We start from the raw sequence: 21,912 nt of genomic DNA on the forward strand, positions 1-21,912 counted from the left end.
ATATGGCCCTTGATTGACAAATATTCTAGGAAACTTAAAGGCTGGAAACCAAAATTTCTTTACACTGGTGGCAGATTGACTCTCACCCGTTCAGTGCTCATAGCTTTTCCCATACATCTTCTCTCGGCTCTGCCTATTCCTCAATGGGCCCTTGATATTATTAACAGACGGTGTCGAGGTTTTGTTTCGAAAGGTGAGGAAGACATAAACGGCGGCCACCGCCTTCTCCCATGGTCCAGGGTTTGCCACCCAACTCACGCTGGAGGTCTCGGCATCCTAAATCTTCAACTTTTTGGTGCTGCCCTTCGTTGTCGTTGGCCTTGGCTGAGGTGGGCTACAGAGGAGCGGCCGTGGGCTCTCATACCTGTTGATGATGATCAAGATGCTTTGGACCTCTTTAAAGCAGGTGCCTATATCAAACTTGGGGACGGTAAATGCGCAAAGTTCTGGACCGATAAGCTGCTGCCAGGAGGGTGGGTTGTGCATGAGGTTACGCCGATCTTATTCTCCTTCGTCCGCAACTCTAGCATCACAGTTGCAACTGCTCTGTACAACAACAGGTGGGTTAGAGATATGCAAGGTGGGCTCTCAACTCAAGCTCTTGCGGAGTACCTGAAGCTTTGGGACATGGTGGCTGAGGTTGAGCTATCTATGAACCAGATAGACAAAGCGGTTTGGCGATGTACTGCTGACGGTACGTTCTCTATCAAGACAACTTACCAGCTCTATTTAATGGCCAGTCATAACTTTGCTTGTGCCAAACCAATTTGGAAGTCAAAAGCACCGATGAAATGCAAATTCTTCATGTGGTTAGCAGTCCACAGAAGGTGCCTTACTGCAGATAATCTCGAAAGGAGAGGCTGATATCACTCTGCAGTTTGCTCCCTCTGCTCATCTGCAAATGAAAATTGCACTCACCTTTTTGTACATTGCCGCTACACCCTCCAGGTTCGGCTCCGTCTCCGCAACTGGGCCAATGCTGATTTCCCAATCCCTGGAATAAGATTCCAGACTACAGAAGAGTGGTGGCTGATGGCTAAGAAGTTGGCTCCAAAGAAAGTTCGCCGCAATTTTGATACTACTAGCATATTACCCGTGCTTTGCTACGGAATCACATCGATAGTAATATAAAACTAATTTGACATACTATGACTTTTTAAAAATAGTACTGGTATTTCTTACGAGTGTGCATGGTCTACTAAAGATGGTTGAAATTTGATGATACTTGATTACAAGTGTAATGAGCTGACAAACAAATAAAAATGAAGCCATCATTTCCAAAATTGTTTGGAACTTTTTTTTCTTTCTAAAGTAATAGATGGTAACGTTTTTGTTTTCTGAACTTACTTTGTCCTTCTTTTTTGAAAATTGATTTAAGTTGTGCATATAAAAAAGGTTGTGTTTATTATTTCATTCACGATCCGTCTGTAGTAACCGTCGACCTCACGTTTAGACATCAGTTGAAAACATCCTCTATGTATATACTTCTATGTTTGCTGTCGCTAGTATCCAAATTCCAAAATTAGCTATGTGATGACGTAATTGAGTCGTATTTGCCTCTTACTGCCATACATGGTGGAGTTTGGGCGAGATAGAATACTTCGTGCATGTAACGCTGAAAGGAAAATGATGTACTGTACCTGAATTAAGCTAACCATTACTTACTCGATCTGTTGGGGCTTTCGCGCGTAGTTGTAGCACAACACCTAGATGCTCGTCGTAACTGTGCGTGGCAGCTGGTCCAGGCGTCTAGTAGATTAGAATTGAGAAGGACATGACCTCAAATAGCACGAGCTGGACATCAAGGACGACGCGAAGCTGGGAGACGAGCGGGCGCGGGGTCAGGGATTAGAGCGCAACATTGATGCGCCGGCCCCGGGATGTTGCGCGGCCGCCTAGGAAGGAGCACGCCTTGTCGTGCTGCAGAAGCTTGAGCTATAATTACAAAAGTTGTTCAGTCGTTCCTGCAAAACTGAAACCATGTAAAAAAAATGTTCGTTCGTCCGTGCAACTAATCTCGCTCAGCTCCCTGATGTGGGACAAAACATCGATTAACAACGTCGGCGCTCAGCTCCCGTGTTTTTGCCGAAAGGTTCGAATGTACGTTTGGTCCAAAGGCTTGCCCATGTTTCCTCTAGACCTTTCAGTTCAAAAAGGGCCAGCCCACGTTCGCCTCAGCTTGTCCGATCGCTAATTTTCGAGACGTACCACGTACGATCGTTTGGTTTCCGTGAGCCAGAGCGTGGCCCATCGGTGCGATCGAGCGACCTGAATTGGTTAGGCGCGAGCGAGGGGACCGGAAGACGGAGAAAAAAAACAAAACGTTTTTCCACTTACGGATGGCAATGGTGGGTAATTTCACTCTAAGTTAAGGGGTAAATCAGTCAAATGGCGACGACCTACCACGGTTGCATTGCAATTTAATAGTAAGATTACCGTTCTTGTCCACTAGAGACTGTGGAAAGAACATAGCGCGAGAATTTTCCAGCAGGAATATAGTCCAGTGAATCGTGTTTTTGAGCTCATAATTGAAGACCTCCATGCTTGGAGGGCAGCCGGCTATATAGTTTCTTTGTAGTGGCAACTCTGTTTCGTGTGGAGCCAGTGGACTGAGTGCCCTACCATATAGTGGTAGATGTGGTGCCGGTGGTGTATTTCCCTAGCTCCTGATAGGGTTCTTTTTGTAACCCTTTTGTACCATGGGTATGCCTTGTACGCTGCTCTCTTTTCTTCTAATAAAAAGTTTGGCCTCTAGCCCTTCGAAAATCGCAAAATCTGTCAGATTTTGTTATTTTTCTGCATCCCAGAATATGAGGTATCTCGAGTTTAAATTTTACAGACTGGTAGATCCCATCATTGTCTAAATCCAGATTTATTTGTTAGATTTCTTTGAAACTTTAAAATTCCATTTTCAAATTTTGCAAAAAAAGGAGCTACATGTAGTTCAGGCTACAAAAATTCACTCCCGTGTTCGATGGTTCTTGATTGGATCAGAGAAATTGAGAGAGGGCTCACTACTCAAGATAAATGGGAAGAATAGTCTGGTTCATGGATGTGTGATCTTGTTGTTCATGCTATAGATAAAGGGGTTATATGTTCAGTCTACATATAAATTGAACCAGGTACTTCATTCCTCTCTTACCATCTTTTATGCAACCTGTATTGCTTGTGTGGCAATATGCGGAAGAAAATAAAACAGGTAGATACGTTAGTTTTTAGATACAGGGAATCTATTAATATTAAAAGATACCAATTACACCCAGTCTCTGCAACAACGCCCCACCCTAATGGAGTACGGATGCACACAGCCAAAAAAAGAGTAAAGAAAACTAAGAAATAAAAGTCCCGCTATAGCATTCTAGACCTAGCAACATCAATACAACAACCACCGTGACAACACCTGAAGTACAGACTCTCCAAAAGCGACGCCTCCAAGAAGGGAACAGTGCACCAGCGCCGTTGTCGCCCGACCAAAGATCTTAGGTTTTCACCCTGAAGATACTCCCCACTCTCAAAACAATGCCTCCAACAAGAACATTGCCAGGCACAACCAGTTAAGGCCAGACCTTGAGTTTTCACCCTGAGAGGTAAGACTCTGAACTTCTCATGTGCTGCCGCCCACACATGCATACCACTGCCGCAGAGCCCGGAATGCCAAGCAGATCCCTCAGGATCACGGAGACTAGAACCTCCTTTAGCCAGTCCACCAATCTGGCCTTCATGATATTCCTTCTTCTGACTCCACCATGGACCAAAACGTCACATGATGTCAACACAGAATAGAGCTTCGCGCCGCTCCCTCCGGAACCAAACGGTCGGAATAAAACATAGGTGTGCGCGACCAAATACCACCCGATCCAGCAAACTGCAGGCAAAAGATGCACTGTTCCATTCGCCAGCGGAGCTTTCTGGAACTCATTTCTCCATCCAGATCAAAGCAAACTGACCTCCAGAAGATCTTCATCCTCGCATGCGAGAAACCCGAGGACCGCCACTAAAAACAAAGCAAGATCAACAGCCACCACACCGCCAATCCCTCATGTCGGATCACCAAGGAAGAGGACAGCGACGCGGATCATGCGTACCGCCGCTGAACCGTTACCGGCGGCGGAGGCCGCCACCGCTCCACCGAATCCTTCATGGCTACCGACGGAGAGCCTCAGGCCCCGGCCAAGTAGCTGTGTCGCCCGGCTTCCTCCACCAGCGCTACATCACCTCCATGGAACACCGCCGCGGAAACCCTCTTCTCCCCCTCGTCGATTCGGCGGAGGGGGTGCCGCCACCACCGCCATAGCCAGGCCGGGACCGGGGCCATGGTTGGGGCCAAGGCACGGGGCCAGGGCCAAGGCCAGCGCCGGGGTCAGGGCCGCGGCCGGCAGCGGCTGAGGGCGATGGGCGGCGGGTGGCTGTGGGGCACGGGGGGAGGAGGAGCCCGCCACCGCCCGGGAGGGGGCGGGAGAGGGAGGCGGCGGGTTAGGGCCCCACAGCTATGCAAATGTATCCACTAAATAATTAAGAGTAACCAACTGAAATCTATGCTATGTAGTGACAGTTCTTCCGATGGACTCTCTGTAGATGGGAAAGGTAAAAAAAGAAGATATGAGCACCTGAGATATATGCTATGTACTGAATATTACTTTCTTTTTAAACTATCAAATGTTTTTATAGTTTGTGTGTGAGCTGAAATCCTTTTAATGAAAAAGGTCATGTTGTTGTCATTTTGCACCTAGGCCCCGCATAAGTATAGACCGGGCCCTGAGTTCATGGTGGACGAAGCACCGGAGGTGTGCCCTCCGTAGGGGGGTGTGTAGCGGGGTGTGCACGAGGCGGTGTTATATTACTTACCCTTGATGTGCAAGTCAATTAGAGCGGATTGGATGGTTTTGTTAGTTTGAGACCGTCTCAGCCCAGTTGTAGATTTTCTGCTCGAGCGTGTGTTCAATTCAAAAACCAGCTAACCCGAAATAAAACGTTGATATGGCGAATTCCCTCCCTGGCAATCGAGCGCTCGAGCAATCACTTTCTGTGGCGCGGAAGCGCTCGCTCAGCGAGTCAATTCCCTTTTTATCACCTAGTGTTTAATTGCGTTTACATGTGTTCACACTAACAGCTTGTATTACTACTTTGCAAGTTGCATGCAGTAAAGAGCGTTCACACTGCATGCATGCACATGCACAGATCATCTCATTGATTTGCATTTAATGAGCTAACTTTTCAGCATGCTTTCGTAAGTTGTTGCATGCATACACATAGCATCTCACTTTTTTTCTTCAGCACGAGGCAGATTCTCAATTCTCTTTTTGCAATTCCCTTTTGGTTTTTTTTCGTACGGTAATTCATGTTTAAGGGGATCCTTTTGCAATTCCCTTTTTCGGGCCAGTGGTTTTTAAGGGGGGAAAATAATGGGTGGGAAGATCCACTTGCAACTCAAATGAACTACCACTTGCTACTCAAATTAAGTATTATTTTTAAGCTGTAAGCTAACAAAAATTGCTAAAATATTCTAAATGAAATTTACTTTTTTAGGGTTGCTGGGTATTTATATTTACCGTTGATAAATAACGGGGCACCGGGTTGATAACTTGTAAACAAAAAAAGAGTCGCTACATATTTTAAATTAAATAAAAAAATTAGGGTTGATATTTATTTATATTTACCATTGATAAATAGCGGATCACCGGGTTGATAGCTTGTAAACTAAAAGAGAGTCGCTAAAATATTCTAAATGAAATACTTTTTAGCGTTATTATTTATTTATATTTATAGTTGATAAATAACGAGGCACAAGGTTGATAGCTTGTAAAATAAAAAAATGTTCGCTAAAATATTTCTAAATGAAATACTTTTTAGGGTTGGTAGTTATTTATAATTACCATTGATAAATAACTAGGCTCCGGGTTGATAACTTGTAAACTAAAAAGAGTCGCCAAAATATTTGAAATAAATTTAGATTTTTAGGGTTGGTAGTTATTCATATTTACTATTGATAAATATCAGGACACCGGGTTGATAGCTTCTAAACTAAAAAAGATTGTTTAAAATAAAATTAACTTTGGGGTTGATAATTTTATACATTTACCGTTGATCACTCAAGTACGGAGGGGTTGATTATTCCAAACAGAGAGGGTTGATAACTTTTAGTCCGAAAAAAAGTTGCTCGAAACATATCAACATGGGTGCTAGTTTTGAAGATCTCATCGAGACGGATTTATTGGTGAAAGCGAATCTTAATTTGGAGTTGTCGTTTGAAAGTTAAAACGTTTTGAATTTTCAAATTTGGAAAAGATTCCGCTGACATCAGCAGATTCGTCTATTTGTGCATGCATGTAGAACTTTTTCTCAATACCCTGCACCAGGTTGATAATTTTATACATTTACCGTTAATCACTCAAGTACGGAGGGGTTGTTTATTCAAATAGAGAGGGTTGATAACTTTTAGTCCGAAAAAAAGTTGCTCGAAACATATCAACATGGGTGCTAGTTTTGAAGATCTCGTCGAGACAGATTTATTGGTGAAAGCGAATCTTAATTTGGAGTTGTCGTTTGAAAGTTATAACGTTTTGAATTTTCAAATTTGGAAAAGATTCCGCTGACATCAGCAGATTCGTCTATTTGTGCATGCATGCAGAACTTTCCCACAATACCCTGCACCAGGTTGATAATTTTATACATTTACCGTTGATCACTCAAGTACGGAGGGGTTGGTTATTTAAATAGAGAGGCTTGATAATTTTTAGTCAGAAAAAAAAGTTTGTCGAAACATATTAACATGGGTGCTAGTTTTGAAGATCTCGTCGAGACGGATTTATTGGTGGAAGCGGATCTTAATTTGGAGTTGTCGTTTGAAAGTTAAAACATTTTGAATTTTAAAATTTGGAAAAAATTCCGCTGACATCAGCAGATTCGTCTATTTGTGCATGCATGCAGAACTTTCCCTCAATACCCTGCACCAGGTTGATAATTTTATACCTTTGCCGTTGATCACTCAAGTACGGAGGGGTTGATTATTCAAATAGAGAGGGTTGATAACTTTTAGCCCGAAAAAAAAGTCGTCGAAACATATTAACATGGGTGCTAGTTTTGAAGATCTCGTCGAGACGGATTTATTGGTGAAAGCGGATCTTAATTTGGAGTTGTCGTTTGAAAGTTAAAACGTTTTAAACTTTTAAATTTGTTCCTTTTTGCATGCATGCAAATGTACGGCAAGGTAAAACACGTTTGCTCCTAATCATGTCTGAAACCGATCGCTCGCTAATCTCCTAGCGATCGAGCGCCAGCTAGGGCAGCCCTTGATATGGTGTGGTACCGCTGGGCTCTTGATTTAACCGGTCTTTGACCAAAATAAAACGTTGATATTGTGAAAGGGGATATTCTGTTGAGAGGTGGACACAGGGGCACCTCCGTTGACAATCTCTAACGTATTCTCCTTCCCCATCTTTTTAGAACACTCATGCAAGAACAGTTGAGCCAAATATGACCGTTGGGGATTGCGATCTGGCGGGCGACCGAGCGGGCGATCTGCCCTCGCCGGCGCTCACCGGAGGCTCGCCGCTCACCACCTCGTCGCAACGTGCGGCTCTAGGCTGTTCCTGGGCGCTCGTCGACGACGGCTCTCAGTCTAGTTCAGACGGAGAAGAAGGAGACGAGTTTGAGGAAGGATCGAAGCGGGGCGACTACTACCTCTGTCGTTCACCGTCACCGGATGAGAACAGAGATCTCGTGGAGACGACGTCGGGACTTGATCGTAAGGCTGAGAAGCGGTTGCTACGTCAACGCCGTCAGCGTCTGGTGTCTCGGGTCTTCGCATCTCCTGAGTATAAGGTAATTCTGACAAACATTTGCTTTGAGGGGGCGTGCTCGCCACGATTGCCGGTCCTAGAACCGTCGACTTTCCCTATCATCGACGGCGATGACCAGGGATGGACGGTGGTTCAACGACGGCATCGTTCTTCTCCCCGCCCGACAGTTTCCAATCTCGATCCGAAATCGGTGCGGATTTCAAATTCTGAGCTACTGGGCTCGGTTGTGGATCATAACGGTATCAGGGCTCGTGTTCCAGGCCGGCCTCCCTCTCTCAATGCTGCCAATCGCGAGGCTCGACGATCAAAGGCCCATGTCGCTCGTTCGAAATCCTAAAAAATCTCTCCTGACGCTAATTTCGCTACTGGGCGTGCCTGGCGTCGGAGGCTAGGGTTTTGGAGAGCATGGGCTAACTCATCGACTCGTGGCGGCTGCGAGGGGGCGAACGGTGGAGAGGGCGTTGTGATCATGATGAACAACAATGGCGGTGGAGGCTATGGTCCAGGGCGTGGGAACGGACCAGGCCGTGGGCGTGGTGACCGCGGTGACCGCGGCGACCGTGGCGGTCACCAGGGCCCGGGGCATGGCGCGGGCGGGCATGGCTTCAACGGTGGCCAGGGCTTCACCAATGGCCCCGGCAATGGCCAGGGCTTTGCCAATGGCCACGGCAATGGCCAGTCAGGCTACGTCCCTGGGCGAGGTGGTGGTTTCGCCGGCGGCCGCCAAGGGAACTTCGTCGCCGGTGAATCGAGTGGAACTTCACACGAACCTGGCAATGCGCAGGGTCAGAACTTCCCTGCGAATTTCGGTAATGAATTTGGCCAATTCAACAGAGGTTCATATTCTTCTAATTCTTACCGCAATGGCAATCAGCAGTACCGGCCTAGATCATATGGACATAGTAACTTTAATGCATCATCTAGATATGGCTACAATGGTAGATCCAATTTCAACAATTCTCGTAATGGTGGAGGTGGTAATTATGATTCTGTGATTCAAAATAGTGCAAGTATTAACTCGGAGTTTCTCAAGGAGGCTATGCAGGGTGTTGTTGCGGCATTGGCGGCAGCAGCACACAAAGGTGGGTCTGAAGAGACTACACCGGTGGGTTTGGGTACTGGGGTGGTAGGGGGAACCCAAGTTGCTGACAGGGTACAGGGGTACAACAGACACATCCTATGCAGGTGGATATAGTGGCAAAAGCTGATGTTCCCAATCCAGCTAAAAAGGCAAAAATTGTTGATAAAAATCCTTGCTTCGGATGCAAGCAACCAGGGGCACCAAATTGATACTTGCACTTGCACCACCTTGTGACATATGTAAATCTCCTAATCATATTTCTAGTGTTTGTCCACTCCTTCGAGGCTCCTAAACCATTTGTTACTATGTATGGGTATGCAATTGAGCAACTTATGTTTTTTGAGGTACCCACAGGAGGTGCTTATAAACCAAAGGTTGACAATCTCAAGTTGGTAAAGGTGACTGTTGAAGGGGATCCTATGACTATTCCAAAATTACAGAGTGTTTGAAGAGAATTGTCCCCGTGGAAAATTTCCAGTGGGAGATCTACAATTTTCAGAATAATTTTTTTAGGGTTAAATTCCCTAATAAGTCTGAAGCTCAGAGGATGAAGGCTTTCCGTACTTATCTTGTGCCTGACAAAGCTTCTGATATGGTGTTTGAGGATTGGTCCGCTCTTGAGGACCCTTTGTATATGCTACCCGAGGTTTGGCTTCGAGTCAGAGGGATTCCAGCTGATGTCAGGACTGACTTCTTGGCATTGTGGGAAGTGGGCACTCTCTTTGGTAAAACAAAAGAAGTGGACATGGTGCATACTAGGAAGAACAAGGAGTTGAGACTGCGGATTGGTTGTTTGGATCACACTCTCATTCCTGAGACGACTGATGTTTTCATCCAGAGAGGCTTCTTCAAGCTTAGCTTTGAGGTGGAACCAGTGGTAGTGACACAGCTTGATGGGGTTGCTGAGGTAGACAATGGAGATAATGATGATGAACATGACACTGATGGTTCTAATGATGATCTCTTGGATGGAGCCAAAGATATGGACATTGAAAAAGCTACGCGTAACCAACAACCAAACAATGATACTACCAAGCCAAATAATGTGAAGAAGGTATCTAGTGCAAAGGGAGTGGTTAGTGAGCAATTTCAACACCAAATTGAGACTCTGACAGAGTTTGGTTATCTTAATTCGGTTTTGATGAGCAAAGGTATGCATGCTGCAAATAACCAACCACAAAGTTCATTAGATGAAACATCATCTTCATATTTAATTTCTGCTCAAAAAAACTAATTCAAACAGCTCAGATTTATGATCTCATGTGCATGCAGAAAAAGACAGAGAGTTTGTGGTGTTTAAGGATGATCAGACCTTGGGATCGGAGAAATCATCTCCGGGTTTGCTGCCGCCTGCGGTACCTGGCGCTGTGCTGCTACTGGGCAGCCAGAGCCCACGTGGTGACCGGCCATTGGCGGCTGCACCTCCGTCTGGCGCGGGGTCGCCTCGGAGCGGGAGTGCCTTAGCACGTGGCGAACGGCCAGTGGTGGAGACGTCCCGGCCTGCTGCGGTTTCACCTCGGCGCGGCGGCTTCTTGGCTCGTGGCGCGCTCCCGTTTGCTGCAGCGACAGCAGGCGAGCTGTCGCCTCCTTCGTGCGCGGGCCCGACGGTGTCTCCGCCTGTCACCCTGCCGTTGTCGACCACCGCTGTAGCGGGCAGAGGGGACACACCTGTGGTTGATGTGCCTGGATTGGCTGCTGCCAGCCAGCAGCATCTGCAGCCGATGGTGGGGGGACCCGCCATGGACAGCTTTTCTGCACAGTAGAATAAACACCTAGGATTTGTTGTGAAGGGCGGATCTTCTGCGCCAAGGAGTGTTGCAGCTGTTTCTGTTGCTTCTACGAAAATTCAAGGTATAAATGTTGTTACTGAAATGCAAAATGTTCCGTCACCTACAGTGGTAATGCGACATTTCTCAGGTACTTCAACAACTCATGTTAAAGATCTTCAAGGAAGCACAATGAAGAACCCTATGGCATTTGATGTGACATCTTTTGGGGGGATTGCACCTCCAGCTTTGTCTGTTCGGGCAAGTGACAGGATTCGAGCTCAACCAAATGCGGATGCCACACAGATGGAACGGGCAATGCAGAATATTAGCCATAGACACGACCTTATTTCTACAGGTAATGACAAGCACAAACCTTCGTTTGCTACTTTATCTAATGAGGATATTTTAGTCAATGCAAGTCGCTTAGGTATTTCGTTGGGGAAAAATAGTAATGAAGTTGCAAAAGCTGTTCAATCTATTAAAGAGGTATTTGTTAAACAAAGCCTTTTTATCTTAAAGAAAAATGTTGATGCTCAGTTACATAAGGAAGAGGGACAAAATAGTATGCTAATCTCCAAATTCTCAAGTCTTACTAGAGACTTGCTAATAGAGGAGGCCCAAGAAAATTTGGAACATGATGATCTGCTCATGCCTATTATTAATCTAAGGAAAGTTAGAAAGAAGAAGGAATTTGATTTATCAGGTGTGCGTAGAAGCACTAGATATAAAAACAAATGCATAGGTTAAAATGCCGTCTATTAAAGGTATCTTTTGGAATTCTAATGGATTTGGTGATGTTGCTAAGCATTTGTTTGTCAAAGAAAAGATAAGAGAGGAAAAATTAGATTTTATCGCCTTACTGGAGACGGGGAGATCAAACTTTTCCATACCTTTTCTAAAAAAATTGGCAAATGGCTTTGGCTATTCTTGGTTCTGTCTCCCACCTCATGGGAGATCGGGAGGTATTCTTGTTGGGATCAATAATGTGTCATTTCAAGTTGGTACGGTAGAAATGGGGGATTTCTGCGTCAAACTACATGTTAGATGTAAACATGATGGTTTTGAGTGGGTATTAGTGCCAGTCTATGGTGCGGCTCAAGATGCTCAGAAAGCAGAATTCCTTGCTGAACTGGCCAGAATGGGGGATACAGGCTCTACCCCTTCCCTAATTGGGGGAGATTTTAATATTTTAAGAAGAAAAGAGGACAAGAATAATGATAATTTCAAGCCTCATTGGCCTTTCGTCTTCAATGCCATTATTGAAAGTCTGAACCTGAGAGAGATTGCTCTCTCATGAAGGCAATTCACTTGGGCTAATAGAAGGGATAATCCAACTTATGAGAAGCTTGACCGTATTCTTTCGTCTGTAGAATGGGAACAAAAATTTCCTTTAGTTACAGTTAGAGCTCTGACAAGAACTTGCTCAGATCATGCTCCTTTGATGATCGATTCGGGTAATCATGCTCATATTGGCAATAAAGCTCACTTTTCCTTTGAAACTTCATGGTTGAGACATGAAAATTTCTATGAGATAGTGAAAGCTGAATGGGAGGCTGAAATACGTGATGTACTCCAATTGCCATATGGCAGAACATGATCAGACATCTTAGGCTATTTTTAAAGGGCTGGGCTAAGTGTTTAAGTGGCCAATATAAGAAAGAAAAAAGAAAGATTGTTAACAATAATTGACGAACTAGATTTGAAAGCTGAGTCTACACCTCTAGATGATGAGGAGAGAGCAAAATTAAGGAAGGCTAATGATGATTTAACAAAACTTCGTAGAGATGAGGAGACAAAATGGGCACAAAGAGCCAAGGTAAAACATATCCAAGAAGGGGGGAACAACACTAAATATTTTCATCTTATTGCTAATGGAAAACATCGCAGAAAAAAGATCTTTCAATTAGAGCAAGAGAAAGGAACCATAGTGGGTGATGAAAATTTGCAATTATACATTTCGGAATAATATAAGAAGTTGTTTGGAGAACCAACTCCTTCTACCCTCACTTTAAATGAGGAGTATATGCAAGATATACCGCAATCAACCCAAGAGGAAAATGACATCCTTGTGGCTGAATTCACAGAGAAGGAAGTTAAGGATGCTATTTTTCAAATGGAGTTAAACAAATCTCCAGGTCCTGATGGTTTTCCAGCTGAGTTTTATCAAACTTTCTGGGAAGTTATCAAGGGTGATTTAATGTCAATGTTCTATCAACTGAATTCAGGGGAGTTACAGTTGTTTAAATTGAATTTTAGTGTTATTACCCTATTACCTAAAAAGGAGAATGCGGTTCAAATCCAGCAATATAGACCAATTTGCCTCCTTAATGTTGGTTTTAAAATTTTCACGAAAGTCGCTACTATTAGAGCTAATACAGTTGCAGAAACAGTTATTAGCCCTACTCAGTCGGCTTTTATGCCGGGACGACATATTCTTGAAGGAGTAGTTGTCTTACATGAAACCATTCATGAACTTCATTGGAACAAAATGGATGGCGTGATTTTTAAAATTGATTTTGAGAAGGCCTATGATAAGGTAAAATGACATTTTCTTCACCAAGTTATGCGTATGAAAGGCTTTCATCCTAGTTGGTGTCAACTTGTCGAACAATTTGTGAAGGGAGGAAGTGTAGGGATCAGGGTCAATGATGATATTGGTCACTACTTCCAAACTAGAAAAGGACTTCGACAGAGGGATCCACTGTCACCTTTGTTATTTAACATTGTTGCGGATATGCTAGCCATCCTAATAGCAAGGGCGAAAGAGGATGGACAGATAGGAGGTCTCATCCCTCATCTGGTTGATGGAGGAATTTTCATTCTGCAATATGCTGATGACACGATACTGTTCTTGGAACATAATATTGAAAAGGCTATAAATATGAAATTGATTTTGCGTTTCTTTGAAGAATTGGCAGGCCTAAAAATTAATTTCCATAAGAGCGAGATTTTCTGCTTTGGTAAGGCTAAAGAGGAAGAGGAACAATATAAACAACTATTTGGTTGTGAATCTGGCTCTCTACCCTTTAATTATTTGGGCATTCCAATCCATTACAGAAAATTAAAAAACTCTGAGTGGAATCCAGTGGAAGGTAGGTTTGAAAACAAATTAGGATGTTGGGCTGGAAAATTATTATCCTATGGGGATCGCCTTGTGTTGATTAATTCAGTTCTTACTAGTTTACCGATGTTTATGTTGCTATCCTTCTTTGAGATACCTAAAGGGGTAAGAAAGAGGTTAGATTTTTTCTGATCACGCTTCTTTTGGCAATGCGAGGAAAATAAAAAGAAATATAGGTTAACTAAGTAGAACTTGATCTGTAGACCCAAAGACCAAGGTGGTTTGGGAATTGAAGTGTTGGAAATCAAAAATTCCTGCCTTCTTAGTAAGTGGCTTTTCAAACTGCTTTCTGAAGAAGGATTATGGCAACAATTATTGAAAAATAAATACCTATCACAAAAAACACTGGCTGAAGTTGAAAGTAAGCCGACAACCTCACCATTCTGGAAAGGCCTAATGAAAATCAAGGGGGAATTTTTTAGTAGAGAAAATTTGTGGTAGGCTCTGGAGAAGGGGTGCATTTTTGGGAAGATAAATGGCTAGGTGATCAGACGCTCGCAACTCAGTATCCCCAACTATAAAATATAGTCCACCGTAAGCATGATACTGTGGAAAATGTTATGAGGTCGACTCCTTTAAATATTGGTTTTAGGAAAAGACTAATTGGTGATAAATGGGATCAATGGGCACACCTATGTCAACGTTTAATGATGATAAATTTAAATGATGATCAAGATAAGTTTGTCTGGGGCCTAACATCTTCAGGGAAATTTACGGTTAAATCGATGTATGTTGATATGTTAAATGAACATACTAGATATCTTTGTAAATATCTATGGAAAATAAAAATCCCACTAAAAATAAAAATATTTATGTGGTTCCTTATTAAGAAAGTCCTATTAACCCGTGATAATCTACTAAAGAGGAATTGGAATGGTAATACGAAATGTTCTTTCTGTGACGCCCGAGGAATCAGTTGAATATCTATTTATTTCCTGCCCTTTTGCTAGGCTTCTTTGGAGGGTCATTTTCGCTGCTTATATTATTCCACCTCCATCCAATGTTACAAATATGTTTGGAAATTGGCTTAATGGAGCTGACAAAAACGATAAAGCTAGAATTCGCATTGGTGTTTCGGCTTTATGTTGGTCAATATGGAATTGCAGGAATGATATTGTTTTTAACAGAAAGGACTCTGCTAATTTTTTGCAGGTTATCCACACTATGGTCCACTGGATCCAGCTTTGGCGTTTCTTGCTCCCGGAGGACCAGCGGGAGTGCATGGTTTCTGGATGCAACCGCCTTCAAATGGTTGCCCAGGATATTTTCTACCAGGCTACTTGGCGGCTTGTTAAGAGACTACAAGATGTTTAGAGCACTTTGTAATCTTTTACTGTTTCGATGGTTGATTTTTGTATCGACCCTCTTTGATCCTTGAGTTGTAAACTTTGAATATTTCTTTGATTAATAAAAGGATGTGTGCATCAACCGATGCAGAGGCTGGGGTGTACCCCATTTCGAAAAAAAAGACCAAACTGTGAACAAGATTTACTAATACGCTGGCTTCTTCTATGGCTAGGCTTGGCCCAGATCATATTCCGAGATCGGTATAAACATTCCTAGAGCTCAACTATTCAGATTTGAGGAATCCTGGTTAGATTTTGATGGTTCTGATGGAGGAGTGCAGAGAACTTGGCAGCACACTAGTTCATATTACAATCCAGCTAAGGACATTACAGCAAGGTTTAAATCTATAAGACATGGTATTAAAACAAGATTTTTTTTGCTAGAGGTTCTTTCAAAGTGGGTAACGATTCAACGGTGCAGTTTTGGGAGGATATTTGGCTTGTCAGTATGCCCCTGGCACAACAGTACCCATCTCTGTACCATATTGTTCAACATAAGAATGTGTTGGTTTTGACCGTCTTTGCTCAGATTCATCTTAATATATGTTCTAGGAGGGTTTTGAATGATCACAAATGGAATGAATGGTTATATCTATGCCAACGTCTAACTACAGTATCTTGATTTGATGAATGGACATACTAGATTTCTTCGTAAATATCTTTGGAAGATTAAAGTTCCTTTGAAAATTAAAAATTTATGTGGTTCTTGTATAATAAAGTCTTGTTAACTAAAGATAATTTGGCAAAACGTAATTGGAATGGTTGTCAAAAATGTTGTTTCTGTGATTCCAATGAAACCGTTGAGCATCTGTTTCTTGCTTGTCCTTTTGCAAACATTGTATTGCGTATGATTTATTTTGCATATAATATTCCAGCCCCTTCAAATATTACTAACATGTTTGGCAAATGGTTAAATGGTGTGAGCAATCATGATAAGGCTAGGATAAAAATTGGTATCTCAGCTTTGTGCTGGTCCATTTGGACATGTCGAAATGTATGGTCTTTAACAAGCAGAAGTCTACCAATTTTTTGCAGGTTATTCGTCGAGCTGCGCACTGAATTCAACTACGGGCTCTCTTACTTCCGGAGGATCAACGGGAGGATATGGTTACTGGATGCAACTGGCTGCTGACGGTTGCTCAGGACTTCTTTCTCCAGGCTACTGGATGGCGTCATATTAGTAGAATATCAAATGGATAGCTTCTATATGCGCATGATGTTTCTATGGTTGATTCATGTATCGACCTTAGCTGATCCATGATTGTAAACTTTGGCTACATTATACTTGCATTTTTTAATAAAGTAAAATCCGTGTGCATCATTTGATGCAGAGGCTGGGACGATGCTCCCATTTCAAAAAAAAATTAAAAAATGGAACAACCAAATTTCTAATCTGGGAAAAATTGTGGAAAACTATAATTAACTTTGTTCTTGGTCTGGAATATCAAAGACCTTTATCTAATACCGAAGCCAATTCTCTAGAAAGGCACAAATACAGTTGGGAGGACATTGCTTGGTTGGAAATTGGTTTGTCAACCGAAGCAACTCGGAGGATAGGCATAATGAATCTGGAATTCATGAGTGACGCCTTAAGCACAAAATGGACCTGTAATCTAAAGGTATAATTGATGCCATCCCATGGGGCTCTCAGGTAAATCAAATTTGACTAGCCATTGAATATTACCTCAACGAATCTGAGCCGTTCGTTTTTTTACCGCGGTGGTATAAAAAGGAAATCCCACTGAGGAAACCCTAGCCACACTCCGGCCCTCCCTTTCTCTTCTTCCTTGTGTGCTGCTCGCGAGATGCAGCTGGCGCCGCTCAGCCTTCCTGGCCGGCCGGCCGCACTTTTCCTCCCCCTCCTCAGCTAGAACAAGAAAAGGGATTGGAGAGGAGAGGAGGAAAAAGGGGTAGCGACCAGCCTAAGCCTCCTCTGGCCTTCTCCTCCCATCGCCTTGCGTCTCCCTCACCCGGCGCCGCCGGCTCCTTATCCGGCTCGTCCTCTGCACCGACGACAGGCGTCCTTTTCTTCCCCATCGCGGCCGTCTGTTATCACCAGAATTTGACCGATTCAGAGGTGGGCCACGATTGAGATAGACTTGAAGATATACATGGAAGGAAGAACAAGAATTGGCCTTATACACGAAGTTGGGCTGAATTGCCCATGTATCTGTAATATAGTAGATCGCATCTTAGATTAAAAGTTAGAGTTTTACTCGTGCACGGTTAGGTGCACGTCCGAATTAGAAAGTCCCCTGGACTATAAATATGTATCTAGGGTTTATGGAATAAACAACAACTCACGTTCAACCCAAAACAAACCAATCTCGGCGCATCGCCAACTCCTTCATCTCGAGGGTTTCAATCAGGTAAGCGACATGCTGCCTAGATCGCATCTTGCGATCTAGGCAGCACAAGCTCCACGTTGTTCATGCGTTGCTCGTACTGAAGCGTCTTTGATGGCGAGCAACGTAGTTATCATAGATGTGTTAGGGTTAGCATAGCTCTTCGTATAACATGCTTACGTAGTGCAGCCCTTGCATGTCTAGCCGCCCTCACGCCTATCTCAGGTGTGGGGGCGGCACCCTGCTTGTTCATCATCTAGTAGATCTGATCCGTTACGATTGCTCCTTGTTCTGCAAGGATTAGTTTAATATCTGCAATAGTTAGGCCTTACAAAGGGGGGGAGGATCCAGCGGCACGTAGGGTGGCGTTCGCAAGTCCTAAACAGGATGTTCCGAGGATCAACGTCATGTTGGTTTTTAGGCCTTGTTTAGGATCGGCTTATGAGCACCGTGCGTGGCCGCGAGGCCCAACCTGGAGTAGGATGATCCGATTATGCGGTGAAAACCCTAAATCGTCGTAGATCTCATTAGCTATATCTTGATCAAGCAGGATCACCAAGTATTCGTGCACCCCGTACGAATCATGGGTGGATCGGCTCTTTGAGCCGATTCACAGGATAACCTGAGAGCCGATCGAGGCTCGTATTTAATGTTTACGTGTATGCCATGCAGGAACTAAGCGAGGCATCCCCATCACCTTCCTGACCAGGTATAGGTCAGGTGGCACGCCCTTGCACTTCGCATCGCCGCGTGTGACCAGAAGAGCATTGCGGGCCGTCGCTCGGAGGGGTCTCAGCCAGCCGCAGCTCTAGGCTCTTCCCGGCTCTACACTGTGTTGATAGGCCGCTGCCCGCCGGTGGGTTTTGGCAGTCAACACATTCTAGCACGCCCGGTGGGACAATCGTCTACATCAACCACATCGCCATCTACATCTGAGATGGCGGCGGACGGCACGCCAGTCACCTACGAGGAGCTGCCTGACGAGCTCAAGAAGAGATACGACGAGATCAAGGTCACCCTCGAAGCCGACCTCATCGGCTCTTTTCAGAGAACCCGTTCCCATGGCATCAGATGGAAGGGATTCTCACCGCAAGGTGCACTCGATGGGATAGATCTCTCTGCCCCGTCGGAGGAACGCACCAGGGGCCTACGGCAGGAGATCAACTACTTGGTGGCTCACTCACTACACCGCCACTCTGAAAACTTGGTCAACGTGTTGGAGCGTCTCGCTCTGCGCGTGATCCAGGAGATCATGAGCCACCAGTACTCGCCGTCAGGACCAGCTCTCGGGACGCATCAAGGAGAGTTGCCGCTCCAGTCCCGTCCACCGCTGCCATATGCATTGGCAGCACCAGCGGAAGTGCCGGCTACACCGGCATTCGTCGTCTACAAGATTGGTGGTGACCCTAGTGACTACCAGTTCTTGGCTGAGGCGCCCAAGGAGATCCCTCAAGGATACGCGTGCACGTATGTGCCAGATTGTGGCAACTGGGCACTCTCAAACCAGGCCACAACATCAGGGACTCCGGCGAAGACAGGAGGAACGTCAGCGACAGAGCTTGAAAAGCAGACGTGGCTAACTAAGTACGCCACCCCGACGAAACTCCAGAGCCCGGCTCCTGCAGTTGGCTCAGAGCTGGAAAAGCAAACATGGCTGGCTAAGTACGCCACCCCGGCGAATCTTCGAGTGCAACTCCTGCAGCCAGACAAATGACGGATCAGATCAGTACCATACTGAGAGACCAGTTCGGCATGGTGCCGAAAAGAAGGGCAATCGGCTATTCCAAGCCGTACCCCGACGAGTACGAGATGATCCCGCTGCCACCTAAATATCGGCTCCCTGACTTCTCCAAATTCAGTGGATCAGATGGCTCCAGCTCCATCGAGCACGTCGGCCGATATTTGGCGCAACTAGGACCGGCTTCAGTGTCGGATCAGCTACGCGTGAGGCTCTTTTCACAGTCCCTCACGGGATCGGCTTTTGGATGGTATACCTCTTTGCCAGCAAACTCCATCCAGTCTTGGAAGCAATTGGAAGAACAATTCCATACGCAATACCATTCAGAAGCTTCCGAGTCTAGCATTGCCGATCTAGCACAACTACGTCAGAAGCGCGGAGAAACGGTGACAGAGTACACCCAGCGCTTCAGGAATCTTAGGAACCGATGTTATTCGGTTCGTATAACTGAAAAGGAAGCAGTCGAGTTGGCAGGAGCTGGCCTTGCAACACAGCTCAAGGACATGGCCTCCCAAGCAGATTATCCCTCGCTGGCGCATATGGTTCAGAAACTATCAGCATATGAACAGCGCCACCCGGACCTGTACCAAGACAAGTTCAAGCGTGCAGTAGTCCTGGTCGATGCAGAGGAAGACAAAGTTCCTGCGGGAGACCAAGAAGTAGCAGTGGCTGAGTGGACTCGGGGAGGAACCCCCGTGTCCTGCAAATGGGTAAAGCCACCAGGGCCGCCCAGGGGATTTGATTTTGACGTGACCAAGACTGAACAAATCTTCGACCTCCTGCTCAAGGAGAAACAGTTGACGATTCCTGAAGGTCTCAAGTTCCCCACGGCGCAAGAGCTAAACGGAAAGCCGTACTGCAAATTCCACAACTCGCTCTCCCATGCCACCAACGACTGCAGGGTGTGGCGTCAGCACATCCAAGCGGCGATAGAGAAGGGGCGTTTAATTTTCAACCAGTACGCCATGAAGGTCGACACCCAACCCTTCCCCGCCGTTAACATGGTGGAAGTCACCTACCCTGAGGGCTGCCAGCCAGGTCCCACGTTCAGCATCAACATGGTAGGACCTGGGAACCACTCTGGCAAAGATGGAGATGAGGGCAGCTGCTCTCATAGCAAGGATACAGAGGAGGCCGCTCCACGCGATCGGCTCCATCATGATGGCAAGCGCTACGTCACAGAGGGGGAAGTGAAGAATATAAGATATCAACGACCTCTCTCTGATCACCTCCTCAACAAATATGTGAGTCAGTATGACCAACGCCGACGGTCCAACTATGATGATGAAGGAGATCGTCTGGCTAGAGAAGCCAGAAGACATCGTCGGTGGGATCGCGATGAGGAGGAGCACGAGCGCCGTGCCACGGACACATCAAGGGAGCAAGATGACAACGCCAGACACTGGGACTGCCCTTTCTTCAGACACTGCTGGGATTCAGGAATGAGCCGATTGCCCACAATCGGCAATTGCCCAGAATGCAACCAGAAAGAAGAAGGAGGCAGCCAACGTGTCTGTGTTCAAGCGCTTAGGGCCTCTCCCGCCACAGAGCAAACGTGCTGAGTCACCTCGTTGGGCAGATCTTGAGGATTCCGAAGACGAGGGACTAGAAGAAGAAGAAGAAGACAGGTACCACCGTCCAAGGTGGTGCCCTGACGGACTCAGCCGTTCACAAAAACGCAGGGTTCAGCGGTTGCGCGGCCTGGAGGAAGCCGAAAGGTTATACCTGCATACGCTAAGGAAGGCACGGCCTGATCTGGCTGCAAAGGTTCAGCGAGCCCTGGATGAAGAGGGTCGTCCACGGAAAATGGAGTGGCGCCCCAAACAAAGGAGAGCCGATGGTGAAACATCGGCTGGCACGAACATGGTGTTCATCCTCCCTTCAGAGTTCAGTGCTCCAGGGTTAGATGAGACATCCGTGGCACAACTTGACTGCGGCCCACGGCCGGTTATCTTTGAGAAGCCACGAGATAGGAGCTACAGGCATCTGAAGGCCCTGTACTTGCGAGGATATATCGATGGGAGGCCTGTAAATAAGATGTTGGTGGACACCGGAGCGGCAGTTAAAATCATGCCGTACTCTATGCTACGTCGGCTGGGACGCTCTAGCTCGGATTTAATCAAGACCAACGTGACATTGAGCGATTTCAACGGCCAAGCGTCTGAGGCACAAGGAGTTCTGAACGTGGATCTGACCGTAGGAAGGAAAACTATCCCTACAACGTTCTTCATCGTTGATAGCACGGCGATTATGCTTTGTCTTCTGGGAAGAGATTGGATCCACGCCAACTGCTGTATTCCCTCCACGATGCACCAATGCATAATACAGTGGGATGGAGATGAGGTAGAGGTCGTCCAGGCCGATGACTCAGCCGAAATTTCAACGGCTGGCATGAACGCATGGGAAGCAGCAGGCCAAGAACCCCTCTCAGGCATCAACTTGGACGACTGCGAGCGCATCGATGTGACAAAGGGAAGGGTTAAGCTGGTTTTATCCACTGGCCTGACCATGTAGTTGAAGCGAAGCGATGTGCAACTTGGTGAGGCTGATCCTTGTGATCGGCCCCAAAGGTCTATGAAGGGACATTACAGAACCTTCAGTCAGCGCTCCAATCATTATGGAGGCCGATCCCAGCAATCGGCCAAAATTATCCTCACCACATGTTCTGCTTGTGTTCGCCCTTGACCCTATCAAGAGCCGACGTGCGAATTAC

The sequence above is a fragment of the Lolium perenne genome, chromosome 5 (assembly GCF_019359855.2).
Source record: "Lolium perenne isolate Kyuss_39 chromosome 5, Kyuss_2.0, whole genome shotgun sequence".
In the NCBI taxonomy this organism is placed as follows: domain Eukaryota; kingdom Viridiplantae; phylum Streptophyta; class Magnoliopsida; order Poales; family Poaceae; genus Lolium; species Lolium perenne.